A 13,380-nucleotide genomic window follows, 5' to 3' on the forward strand; every position below is an offset into this window, starting at 1 on the left:
AAATTAAAACTTCAACTATACAGAAAAAAGTTTATTTATTACGACCAAACTAAGTTTATAGTTCAAGTTCGGTATCATCGGTATTTGGTGCGTTAGATTATGACATTGAGTCAAATTGATCTTACCGCTACAGGAGAGAGTATTCTATGGAATGCCAATACCACTCTTACGTCAATTCACAGCTAACGAGAACAAAAAGATGTCTCGCCGCTGTCTGCCTGAAGATACGTGAAATTCTGTCCTAATGAAGAGTAAAAAAACATCTCGTCATGTTCGCCATTTAACTCATTCCATCTAAGAAATATTCAGGCATCGTAATAATGCGACATTGAAGACTGTACACTCGGCGTCTGTGACTTAATTGATTAATTGATTATAAATTAATTTTACAGTGTACAAGTAATATTCACTAACGCCTCAACTTTCCCGTTAACTTCTTATCTGTTCTTTTGATTCTATACGAATTTTATTTCGAAAGAAAACAAGTTAACCGGAAGGTTAAGGCATTAATAAATATTACTGTGCAACTAATTACTGTCGTACATAATGCAATAACCAGTCTCACATATTGATCACTTAGTTTTGAAGTTTATTGTATAATTCCATGTGTGATACATGCAAGTGGACATATTATTTAACTTTTAAAGTGAAAGTGAAGAATAGTGTGAAAAACTGTGCTGCAAAGTAATTTGTAACAGATATTTCACGGGCGAAGGAATAATGGTGAGATACTAGCATGGAGAGCCACCGCGAATTAGAGTTATTGAATCTGCGGTGTATTGAGTTCGATCGCACGTCCCCGGAATATGTTTAAATTCTAATAACGTGATTTACGATGGCAGAGCGTTTCGGAATCCAACCATCTCATGAGGGGGGGGGGGCTCAGGAAAATGCTCCAGTGATTTGAATAATCGGTCGAAATTATGCATACGTAGAGTGTTCGTAAAATCACATTATACAACAGGCCGTTAAAGTGACCCCGAAAAGAATACAAAAAGCCGAGGTAAAAATAGCGGCATCTTTTTCCGACACCTTCGCGCATTGGGTAGATTTCACAACCTGTGATGAAAAATGGAAAGTAAGGTTGAAAACAAAAAGAATAAATTAAGATTGCCAAAGAATGACCATATCCCGAAAAACCCGTGTAATGGTGATGGGCAACGCTTTTGCCTCTCAGCCACACTTCCACGCGTCTTCAAAGATAAGAAATATGGCTTGACGTTGAACCTTCGGTCACCATGGTGTTCGTGAGATCGGGGAAAGGGTGGCAAACGGTTAACACAGAAGCACCGATGGCCCTGAGAGTGTATCTTTATAGAGGGCGGTGACTGGGGGGTTATAAAAGTAAATGTCCTACTGTCAAGGTTGCCTCTTGGTTTTCACGCCGACGTAGCTGGCCGACTGGATACAGTTTGAGGATACCAGATAAATCTACCGGGTAATCTTCTTGTAACGAAGAGCGAACGAAACTGGCCTGGAAAACGTTGGATTAGGATTAAAAGCTTTCGAGGTAAAGATCCAGTTTTAACTTTACTGTGGTTCATGTCAATTATACAACCCGCATAAAAGTCCCGCGCTTCTTCGAGTGAAATGCGCTTCAGCAGATCGTGACTAAAAGGGGATCCCAAGCTTTCATCCTACTTGGTACTTGTACTCTGCACTTGTTCGAAATGATGAAAGGCACTTCCTCTAATTCATCGTTCTTATCGACGTGATATCAAAGACTTTATGAAAGTATTTCTCATACTTATGTAAGTTTGCACACAGCGACGACTGGTATTGTTTCAAATATCTCGATTTTAAGTTCACGCCAGTTTCAGAGAGTTATCGAAGAAGAAATCATTCTTTATTTACCAAGTCCAATGAATCTAACAAAGTACCGATGATAGAAGGATCTAACTTGACGTTTCTATTATTCAATTCCTTATAACTAATTGTAAGTACTCTCAGCTTTCATAAGTTGATTTTTGTATGTTAGCTGAACTTTTACCTATACATCTTGAACTCATTACTCGAGTAAACCACAGGTATTCTGCTGTACAAAGAGTTGATGTAATCAATGCAGACGAAGCTTTGAAAATCCGTAGTCTGAACAGGTAATTCGATTCACGTCACAAATCAAAGCTGGCCAGAATTAGAGCTCAGCAAGTAATCTAAACTAGATCAAAACTCAATTAAACGTGTAATGCAAATCGAATCTTAGAAATGATTGGTAGGTGTGCAGGGAATAGAGTAGGTGTGGTTACCAATGACAATAACTCGCTCTTCAGAAACAATTTTCCAAACGTTAAGCTGCGCCTGCATTAAGACAAATTGAATTTTAGACTAATTCGGATGACAAAATCTTGCGAGAATGGGAATCTACAACCAAGTGTTCGCAACCAACCAAATTTCCTCTTATCACGTTTGACGAAGGATGATTTTTCACCAGCAGTCAGTACTGTAGACTCTCAATGACGACGACGTGATTTGAGCTTCTTTCGATTTCACCGTCGTGAATAATGCAAGTAAATAAAATTTATAGAAATCTTAAGTTTCGGTTGTATTCTGATCTTTACATTTTGACAAACGTCTTCATGACACATGCAATTGACACCCTGCAAGTACCGTAAACCTTGAAAATTGTGGCTTTGTTGCTAGCCGATGATATCCGGCTCTTTTCCTGAAATGCTTTTACTCTAAAGCCCTGGTCAATCTGAGAGCAGCCAGGCGACCTGGAGTGCACGTTCAAACCTCGAATAAAACTACCAACAGAATGACGGGCGACTCAGATAGCATGAGGATTGTCGATGAAAATGTATATTCCAAGGCAAGTGGCACTCAATGAAAATGTTTGGAAAATTGAAGCTACGCCTAGCTGCGACTAATCAGCGAATGGTGGTTTGTGAAATACATACCCACAATTTGTCTCGACTGATGAGACTGTGAGCACTGAGCAAAAAAAACTTTCAGTATAATTATCTTGCTCTAGGTTTATGAAAGCAGGACCCATTTCCGGCCACTCATCGTAGTAAGGTTCAAAAATTACTCTCATGCTCCTATTCGCAAAGGTATAGACAATGGTTTTCAATCTGTACACGTGTACGCTGAACAATTCTGAAGACATACTAAATCTAGCAATTCTAAAAATTCGACTGTGAAGATCGATGAAAGCCGGATTGCACATAGCATCCTAAGCATCCCTGCATGAATTAGACCTGGAGAAAGTTGGTCCGTTACGAGAAGAAAATCTTGGAAAGATCCCTTCTGGCGGAAGCTTGCCTGGCTCTATCCTACTCGAATCTTTCTGGATCACGTCTGAAGAAATCCGAATAGTAGTCGTGCGTTATGAATATTGAATGAAGCTTCCGGCGAACGCATTGCCTGAGAATTCTCGCTGTTCGGAGCACGCACGAGGGCGCCTCGCTGGAAAAAATGTTGACTCTTTAGAGGAGTAATACACATGCCATGCACGGTAAGTAAAACCTGTTATATACACTGCTGGCAATTCAGTCGGTGAATCTGTTGAACATTCAAGTTTCGTGTCACCTCACGGAAGGAAGAAAGTGCTGCGGATCTCTCATCAGCAGACTGAATTTATCGTTTCAAATTACGACTATGCTCCAAGTAAAATGTCTTAATTTCATGGTGCCTGACAGATTTAGGCATAGTACACCTTCTCAATTAACGGTCGAGCTTGACTTGTTGAATTTCAGCTAAAACTTGGTTTGTTAGCCTTGAAACGTAGTAAACAACCGAGTCAGACTTCGAGGCAACATCCCGACGAGATTCAAATAATTTTGCATCGTTTTAGCAAAATGTGCTTACAGCTTTGGGGGAAACACTCATGTAACCTCTGCGGACTTTGTGTAACTTCAAAAGCGTGTTCAGATTTATTTCCATCCTGATTTACGGTAATGAAGGTTGAGCGCAAACGCCGAAACTTTTCCGCCTTCCCTGATATCTCGGACTGAGGAAAAACTTTTTTCATTTAAAACGCGATCAATTGGTATGGCTTCGGTGTATCCAGTGTCTTGTTATTTACCTCGAAGAGGAATTTTTTCAGAATATCACTTTCTTAAGTATCATTGTCCTCTTGGAGCAGGTCGCAGACAATCTACGTGCTCCATAGAATCAAGTTGGTAAACGCTTCGCAGTCGACGACCCATTGTTAAGCACCTGTATGGACGAATGTATGTTGAACGTCCCTCGCAACCTGAATGGGTATTGAAACCTGGCATTCATTCCAAGAACTGACACAATGCATTGTTCGCTTTGATCCATATCAATGCAAGCGGTTGGAATCTGACGTTTCTTAAGACGCTGGAGAAATTTTCTGGAATAAACGAGTGCGAGGTAATGTTGCATTGTCAATGTTCACTTGCTATTGGATAGGAGTCTTCCATATAAATTTTTTCGTCACCTTATCGCCTATTTGCCTATACAAACTCAGCAGGCAATAGAACCAATTTGAAATTGGATGACTCGCTGAATCTGAATTCAAATTGTATACCTCCGGGCACGCGTAGTCTGTCATTGGGTCGGTTATACACGTCTTAGAATTCGAGAGGACCTTCTACTCATTCCGTTATTGATTTCCCGTGCAGCTATTTTATTGCAGACGATGAAGGTTCCTCTAGTGTTGAATAAACGTCTTTGCCGTTGGTTTACGCAACCCTGTTAAAATATTACAGAATATACGCATATCCAACGTGATGATTTGAATATCTTAAATATTGACCGACGCACAGCAACTTTGCACAGCAAGTAACTCCTGCGGCGTTGAAAGTTCTTTGGGGATCGTTTATTAGCCCCGAGAGAACGGAATTTCAGGTGTAAAAAGTTATTCGTTGCCCAAAACTTTTCGTTTCATGATACAAAGTTGCATCACGTTTCATTAATTTCTGCTTAGTGGATACGGTAAACCAGAAAACAGAGTTAAAGGGATGAACAAAGGCGTTCTAAATACTGTGGTCGTTGCCGTGATCAAACCAGTAACTAATTAATGGATGGCCCCGAAATATTAAATTCACGTACCGACGTGAAACCTCTCCATCCCCCAGCATACTTCCGGGGTATGTCCAATATCGTTTGAGTATAGGAAGCGATGTGAAAGTTAGTAATCTACGAATGGCAATTTGCAAATTTTCAAAACATCGCCTACTGGCAAACAAATTGTACACGAACAGATCAGGCTTTACATATTACGGCTCATACACACCAAGATTTGAACTTTGTTCTTTCGAACTCTCGTTTAACTTCTGTCCTCGCAAACTTCAGCATCGTCGGATCTTTGACGGCGCCCTGATGTCACAGATAAACCATTCACCGAGAAGTACGCTGAGGTACGCTGATTACACGTACCCATTTTGATCCCACGTTAGGTTCGGTGTCGTTTGCGTTTGTTATTTCGTCCGGTCGCCTCTCGAACGACGCAAGCTGACGTCTGCAGAGGCCAAACGACACGGGTAAAGTACACCTCCTACATAAGAATAGGATATAAATAGCAATATCAGCTGACAGCAGTGAATTTCCTGCACGGTTCGCCGGACCAATTTCCTCCTCGGCGTGTACCCGCGCTTCTTTGGTACGTTTCGTGGATGACTGGCCTTGTTCCGTTTTGGCGCCAGTTTTACTTACGTGCCTGCGTCATTGGCTCCGCTTTCTTACACCTGAATAAACCAGAACTAACCACGTCTAACTAAATTCTCGAGAAAATATTCCTCAACCCTCGCCCCCCGGGGCATTGCCAGCTTATTTTCTCGCCTCGTGAGGAAGATAAGGAAAAGCGGAGAATATTCTTCAAACCACGTCAACTCGCCCACCAAATTATAGCTGGTAATGCGGTTTCGCTAGTTTTCTAAATTACAGGCCGAGGCGAGTCGAGCGGACATCGCGGTGACTGGAAAGGTAATAAAGAAAAAAAAAAACTATCTGCCGTTGATTCGCCATCATGGACTTTCACAGGGGCGATATCAGATGTATGGTCTCGTTTGATAGCGGGTGAAATCCACGAGATATTGGGACCGAATTGTATCAGTGGTTTTGTTTGCAGAACTCATCAAACAGCAATCTGACCATATGGCTGCTTAGCTGCTGAGCCGGGATTATTCTGTGCATCGAATTAATAACTTTTGCCGGTCATCTGTCTTAAAAGATTCGACGTTTCACGCATTTTCAACATCGTGTGTACGCTCCAAAGTGAATTGAAGAGTTTTAGACAATCAAATGAAATGATATCGGCCTGAATCACGCCAAGTCACATACGGCTCGAGTGTGGAAAATTTGCAATCGATTTCCTAGCGCAGCTGCAGCTGATGTGAAATTAATGTCACAAGCGTTCTGTTAATCCGCTTTTCGAGTTTACTACTTACAAATTTGTTTTGTTAAAAGTACCTGTTATGTGCAACTCGCTTATGCAACTCCATTTCTGTGGAACGGGAAATTGCTAGAGTAAAATTTCACTGCAAATTCAAATAATTTACCACCCTTTGCTGCAGCGTAACGAACTTATCGAGTATATTCAACATATAATGCATGTACGTATACCTTTGTGCACATAGTAACCGCAATCTTCACGAAATTGAAGGGACGCTGATTAACTACGATGTAATATGGAGTCTTGATTAAAATTCAAGGCCCGAATATGGCTGCGATGCCTAGTATGAAAATTTTGATTTAGAAATTCAGCGACGATTTTACGGCATCAATTATAACTTCATAGATTGATATATTCAAATTAATCCAATTTCACCGTGCCCGTATGGAGAGGCGATAAATTTATCGAATAATCACACCCGCTCTACGCTTTTCTCAATGCTTGAATAGTGACACTCGAGTAATATCATTTCAGATTATCGATGCCGGCGAAATATCTATGTGACATCGCAATATAAACATACCAGCACTACAGAATTATCAGCGTAAAATTGTGATAGTGTTTATCCGATAGATTACATCGAATTATCGATATACCCACTTTCACGGCAATTTTCTATTCCAACCCTATCCTTTATGAACTCTGATTAGGGTGGTTGGTGACAAGTCCTTATGCAATCCTGTCAGGTCTGGATGATAATGCTTATTGTTCTGAATTCAGACAAAGGCGTCGCTCGTCAGACGATGATATATTTTCAAGTAATCGCGAAGCATTGATGCATATTATATTTCCATGCTCCCAAAAAAAGAAGTTATTCAAACTTATTCGTTATGGTTACTGAAATTTCTCTACCCCAAATAAACTTAAGAGTTTTCATCTTAATCGGCAGACCTCGCAGAGGCAACGTGGCTATCTGTAAATATACTCTGCAGCCGGAAGTAAACTAAGTAGACGTAGGATAAAAACTTTGGAGGGTATTTCAATGAGCAAAGATTGGCTAAGTAGATTTGGGAATATGTGTATACATTATAACGGAAGGGGAGAAGAAAAGCTTTGGATTACCCAGTTCCAAGCGGCTTGCGAATACCGTGTCTAATACCTACACATAATTTCAGCTCCAAAGAACTCTGCAGCTACTTACGTCAGTCGTCTTAAATTAACCTAGCCCCGAGTTTAGTAGGGTACCGGTATCACTAGAATTCTGCTCTCTTGAGGGGAACGCGTATACACCCTTGAAGTGAGAACTCCTACAGGGATTACCTGTTCCTAGAAAGTCTTGTCGGCAGACAGTTTTATCACGGCATTTCACTGATCTTCGCGTTTAAGTATAATCAAGTTAAAATTAGAATTCGCGATATACTACGCACCTCGAGGTTGAATACATAAAAGTATACTAGCAATCGGAGATCCTTGAAATTCTGAAAGAGCACCCTGTTATCATTAAACACTTTCGCATCGAAGATGTATGAAACTGTACGGTGTAAGTGAAACGTAAGCAACGAAACGTACGTACGAAATTTATTTTCAGCATTCAATGTAAACGAGCGAATAAATTAGCCTGCGACTGTAATGTAACGAGATTTAGAAAATGTACGAATAAAAGAATCTACGTCAAACTGAATCTACATGTATTGGAAAATCGGGAGAGTCAGTTTCTCCGAAGTCCCTCGGGGGGAAAAGATCCCTTACGGATTGAGGAAAAATATCTTGTTTCGTCGGGAAGTTCGCGGCCATCAATGCGCCTCGGAGTCCTGCCATCCGGAAGTATGGTTCTGTGACGTAAATTGGTTCGCATTCACGTATCTTCAAAGTAAGCAAAAAAATAAAAAAAAAAAAAAGTAAAAAAAGAGGAAAACACCGTTCTAAAGAACGAAGGACAAAGAAGATCGGATCTACCGACGCCTTTTATCGTTAGAAGCGGGCGCACATTTTGTAACGGATCGATTGTCGCTCCGCGGTCAATACAACGTACAGTATCTCAGATCTGCGGGCGCTTGACCAGGGATCGGATTGCCGGGTTAAAAATCTGCCTCGTTCTCGCTATAATAAGCCCCCTAAATTTTCCACCCGATCACAGCTGGTTAGACCGACCCACCTGGAGGCCGCGTCACCTTGATACGAAGCGACGTAGGTACACGGGGGCGTCTAACGATATCGTTTGTCACCCGAAAATAACGAGACGGCTCTGTGACTCTGGAGACAAATTTTTCGGGAAATGTGTCTCGATATACATTTCACCACCCTATCCATCTTGTTCTAGTCTGGACGAGCCTGCATAGCGCGCCCTGAGGGCAATTGCCTGAAATTGAGCTTGGCTTGTCTCGTTTATTTCCCCGCTTCTTACTGCGCTCTCCTGCCCCGTGGATCCGTATCCTCGAATTTTTCTCCAACCAGATGCGACTCGTTGCGGGCATTTTCGACAGTAAATACCTCCGGAAAACAACCCTCGAGGTTCTAGACCTAAATTACTGCCAGCAATTATTCGCAATTAGCCGTACTTACCGCCCATTTCGTACCATGAAAGAGCCTCGAAGAAAGACAAACCCGCATATTTGCAGACGGGCATATCATGGGAGTTACCGATAATTACGTACCACCCTCGTACAATGGGCAATATGGACACTTGTATCCTCTGCCAACATTAATTTGATCTTATTGAGGGTGTCACCTCAGGCCGTGTGTTTATACAACCTCTTCACCTCTCCATTCAACGTATACGTTGGTTGAGCTGGTGCGCGAGTGATTGCCTCCGAAAATGAATGAGTCTGCCTCTTCTAATTCACGCCTTGGCACGTTAACACCTTCATTTACTCGCGATCCAACCGTGTACACTTTACATGGGACGGAGAAATGGCTCAATTACCGTCGTCGCGATACAAAACAGTCAAAATTACGTTAGGCCGTCGGGAATACATGAAAGGATACCTATCTAATCACCAAATTCGAGGTCCACCTCTAATTGAAAGAAGCTGTGCAGCAATTGGAATAGCAGCTTTTACAATCATTTCCCCAGAAACGGTATTTTCACCTTCGATAATATTTACCTACTCCCTAAATTACATATTATCACAGGATACGTGACAAAGGCTAATCGACGACCTGTTATTCGTGTGCGTAAACGTACTCGGTACCAAACATTCGCTCTACCAGTCAGGGAAGCGTTTGATAGCATCGAAGGGAGTGGATGTGAGCGTCGCGACGCTACGAGGCGCAGGTTGCGAAGGCGCCTGGGATAGCATTCGATGCGTGACAGTCAGTCCACACGCGACCATCCGCCAAGTGAGCCACGTGTTTAAGCTTCCGCCAAAAGTCATGCCTAACTTAACGATTTATCGTGGTCTTGATTGTTACTTCTAAAATTACAGATGCGTGCAACTCAATTCAATCTTGTTTGGTGCTTGAAAGAATTATCGACGAATTCATCTGAAACTTGAGGTGAACTGTTATATCGGCAAGTTTGTTTTTGGAGTGATGGAGAGATAGAAACTCGTGGCCACCAGTGTCAAATCAGTTCAGCTTTCACAATATTGCCAAAATTCGAGTGACAGGTTTTTAAGCACGCTAATGTGGAAAATAAAGCAACGTATAAGGACTACGCGTTGATATGAACGTTAACAGGTGTTGGCAAACAGTACACACGAGTACATCTATATGGAAAGAAACAATTGGCTGGATCAGCAAGTTTTAGAGTTAATATGGTCACAGTAAAAAATTTAACCATCGAAGCAAATATTTCACTGCGAGTGTAAAAAGTTTTGCAAGCATAGCCAAGTGTAGTTTCAATAATGTAGCTAACCCGTTCTTTGAACTTTAAAAATTTTCGCTGATGCGTCAAATTTACGAGCTGTGACTATATTAAGATGAAGTTTGCTGGTCCAGCGAATGATTGTTTCCGTGTAAAGTTAATTAATTTGCGAACGAAATCGCCTGACTTCAAAGTAATATTTTCTATAATTGTTTTTCCACTTGTTTGATTGAAGAGAGATCAGTCGCTCGAAAATGCCGAGCTTCAAAGAATTCATTTCGGTGGCACTTATTTGACCAAATTAATTTTCAATTATATTCAAACCGCCCGGGGGACCAAATGCGGGTGTATCTACATCAATATGTCAAATATAAATAGATATTCACCCCGTGCATGATTGACGAGTAAATTATTCATCAATATAAATACCGGTGCAGTGTCATTCCCAAAATGGCGAATCGCATCGAACCAACCAGCAATCGCACGGTTTCTAATGGATTATAAGACGGCGATCTCCTGATTTCCGGGTTAAAGAATTTTCTCAATTTGCCGAAATCACACTCGAGACATTACGTCCGAATAGTTTGTGCGGCCTTGCGTACGACCGTGAACTGGAAGAACGTAAAATGTGGAGAATCCAGTGAAACATGACAAGAATGCTTACAGCGGCGGTTAACAGCCTTGAATTTGAATCGCAATTCGCCTGGTTACGACTGAGCATTATACGAATCAACACACCCTTTCAACGAAATCCTGAGAATGTGATACTCCCCCTAATGACGAAGGAAGCTGGTGCCTTCGGGCTTTGGTGAGCCAAGGATGTAGCGTGAACATTCGAGGGTAAGTACCCTTTATCATTCAATTTTTACCCGCGACCCTTGAAAGCGTTGCAGGTATATGTGTGTACATAATGCATGTATACACCCATACGTGCGTATAATACGAACTTTATTACGGTAGTTTGGGGACTGCGTAGGCTCGTATAAGCTGCCGCTTCATCCCCATCGAGTCTCCCGAATTTTTCACTGAAAATATACCGTCGTTGGGAATTTTTTTTCCGCCCTCCATCTTGACCCTCTGCAGCCTCTTATAGCGATCTGATTTTCAACGAAATTTATTAAGCTTCGTACATTTTGAAGCCGGTCAAACACCTTACACGATGACGACTCAAACTTTGGAATGAGTTTCTTCCAACTTTTTTCTCGTTCTTCTTCCTCCTTTTATATTCACGGACCCGTAAAATGGCGCCGAACTGCCAACTCGACGTAACGCCCTACGTAACATTGCACGGGTATAAATTAATTTTGATAAGGATCGAATCTTGAAATTGATATATACATGTATTGTATAGCTGAAAAAATGTTTAACGTCGTTTAGGAATGAGAATTCTGTACTTCTAGAAATTTGATAGATTTTTAGCGACAACTCTTGTCTTGTTCTTACTTTACCGGGTCTGTTCTTACATGCGATAACTGAAGATTTCCCCATTTCCCTGATCTGAGAGCAACATATGTCACAAAATTAAGGTTACCGCATGGAACGAAGAATCAAACCGGCTTTAAATAGCTCTTGACGGCTTGATTTCTATTTATAGAAATTCGGTTGCCGAAAATTAAATCATGCAAGCCAACCCGTCTGTAACAACTGGATTTCGGACAGCGGGCAGGAGTGACGCATGACTCATAACGTTTGAACGCTACGTTAGAGCTGAAGGGGAAAATTAATGCTCGGCGAGTAATCTAATTTTGAAACTCTATATAGCCGCGCTGGAATGGGCCAATTCCGGAGTCTGGAAAATACCAAATGTGCAGGTATGGGATTTGGCGTTGAGATTAGCCGCGTTGCGCAGGGCTGTTGGATTAGCAGTATCGGCGTCCGACGATCCGGGTGTGCCGTGTACACGTGTATGTATAACGCTGAAGGGAATGCCGGGAAATAAGAGGATTCGAACTTTGGCGGGTAAAGACTCTTTGAGATGGGTGCAAGACTCGCAGGAGCTTACGGCATGCGGGTTTTCTGTAGCCGGCCTGCACACCCCAGCGATCATTGTTTGCCGCGAGATAGGAGTGCCGAAAATAACCAGAACTCATTGACGTGTGTCAGCCCGATCAAGGCCCGGCTTATCGAATCGCTTTTTCGAGAGTGAAAATTTCCACCGACAAAAACTTTCCACGCGTTAATGTTTTTATCGCGGACACGATATTATAATTACGGCCACACGATATCGTGTTTGAGCACCGCTTGGGCATCCGGAATGATCAATCCGAAATAAAAAATCTCTCGGAATGCGACCGCTTATATGGGTGGAGCCCAGCTGGACTTGGACCATTTCTCAACGACGCGCGTGCAGCGGGATATGAATGAGGTGAGATTAATTTTCCACCCTCCGTATATAATACGCGGCTTCTTGCCGTATATCTTCGGCTTCTGCAACAGAGCGTGGTAAAAATTTTACGCTAATGGGTGTACTAAATTATTCGTGAAAAACAGAATGCTGCTGCGAAAAGGAATTACCCGACGCTCTTGCGGCGAGTTAATAAAAATAGACACAGTTTGACGTTTCGCACGTTTATATGTATATACGATACCCGCGTTACGCTCAATAGCTGCTCGTAATTCTCCCGAGTAATCGCAGCCGAGAGGAATTAGTGAGAAATTAATAGCGAATAAAGAATTACGATCTTATAAGGCTGCCCCTCTGGACCAAAAATTTATTACCTCCTACAATTCCTTTGGCGTTATATGTACCCCCGGCGGCTTGCGCGCCAGCTACCAAATTACTCTAGAAACTATAGGTAATATAAAGACGAAATTGCGCGTCTGCCCGTCGCGACGATATTTTCCCGCGCTGAAATTCGATTGCATCGCACTGCTCACTTTACAGCTGAAATGAATATTAAAGGGGTCAGCTGGTAGGGTCGTAAAAACTAAAACCGTACCAGCATCCAAAGCATGGAAGACCGTTCCACATTCTGATATTTTACCGCGTAATTGTACTTTCCGCTTTCGCGAGCGGTTTTCCTGCGGAAAACAAAAGCTCTGCACTGGCCTATTTTCGAAAACACTACTATAGCGATGCTAGTTTAAAAGAGCAATTTCGATTATTCAATGACAGAGTTAAATTCTGCAATTTCTTTAATTTTTTTTTTTTTTCCTACTCTTCGATATAACTATAAATTTTTATCAAGATCAAATCATACAAATGCAATTTATACCTATACAAGAATGTATTTTGAAAATTGCTCACTGATGCCTCCAAGTTAATAGCGAGTATGAA

The sequence above is a fragment of the Neodiprion pinetum genome, chromosome 3, assembly GCF_021155775.2.
Source record: "Neodiprion pinetum isolate iyNeoPine1 chromosome 3, iyNeoPine1.2, whole genome shotgun sequence".
NCBI classification, from domain to species: Eukaryota; Metazoa; Arthropoda; class Insecta; order Hymenoptera; family Diprionidae; genus Neodiprion; species Neodiprion pinetum.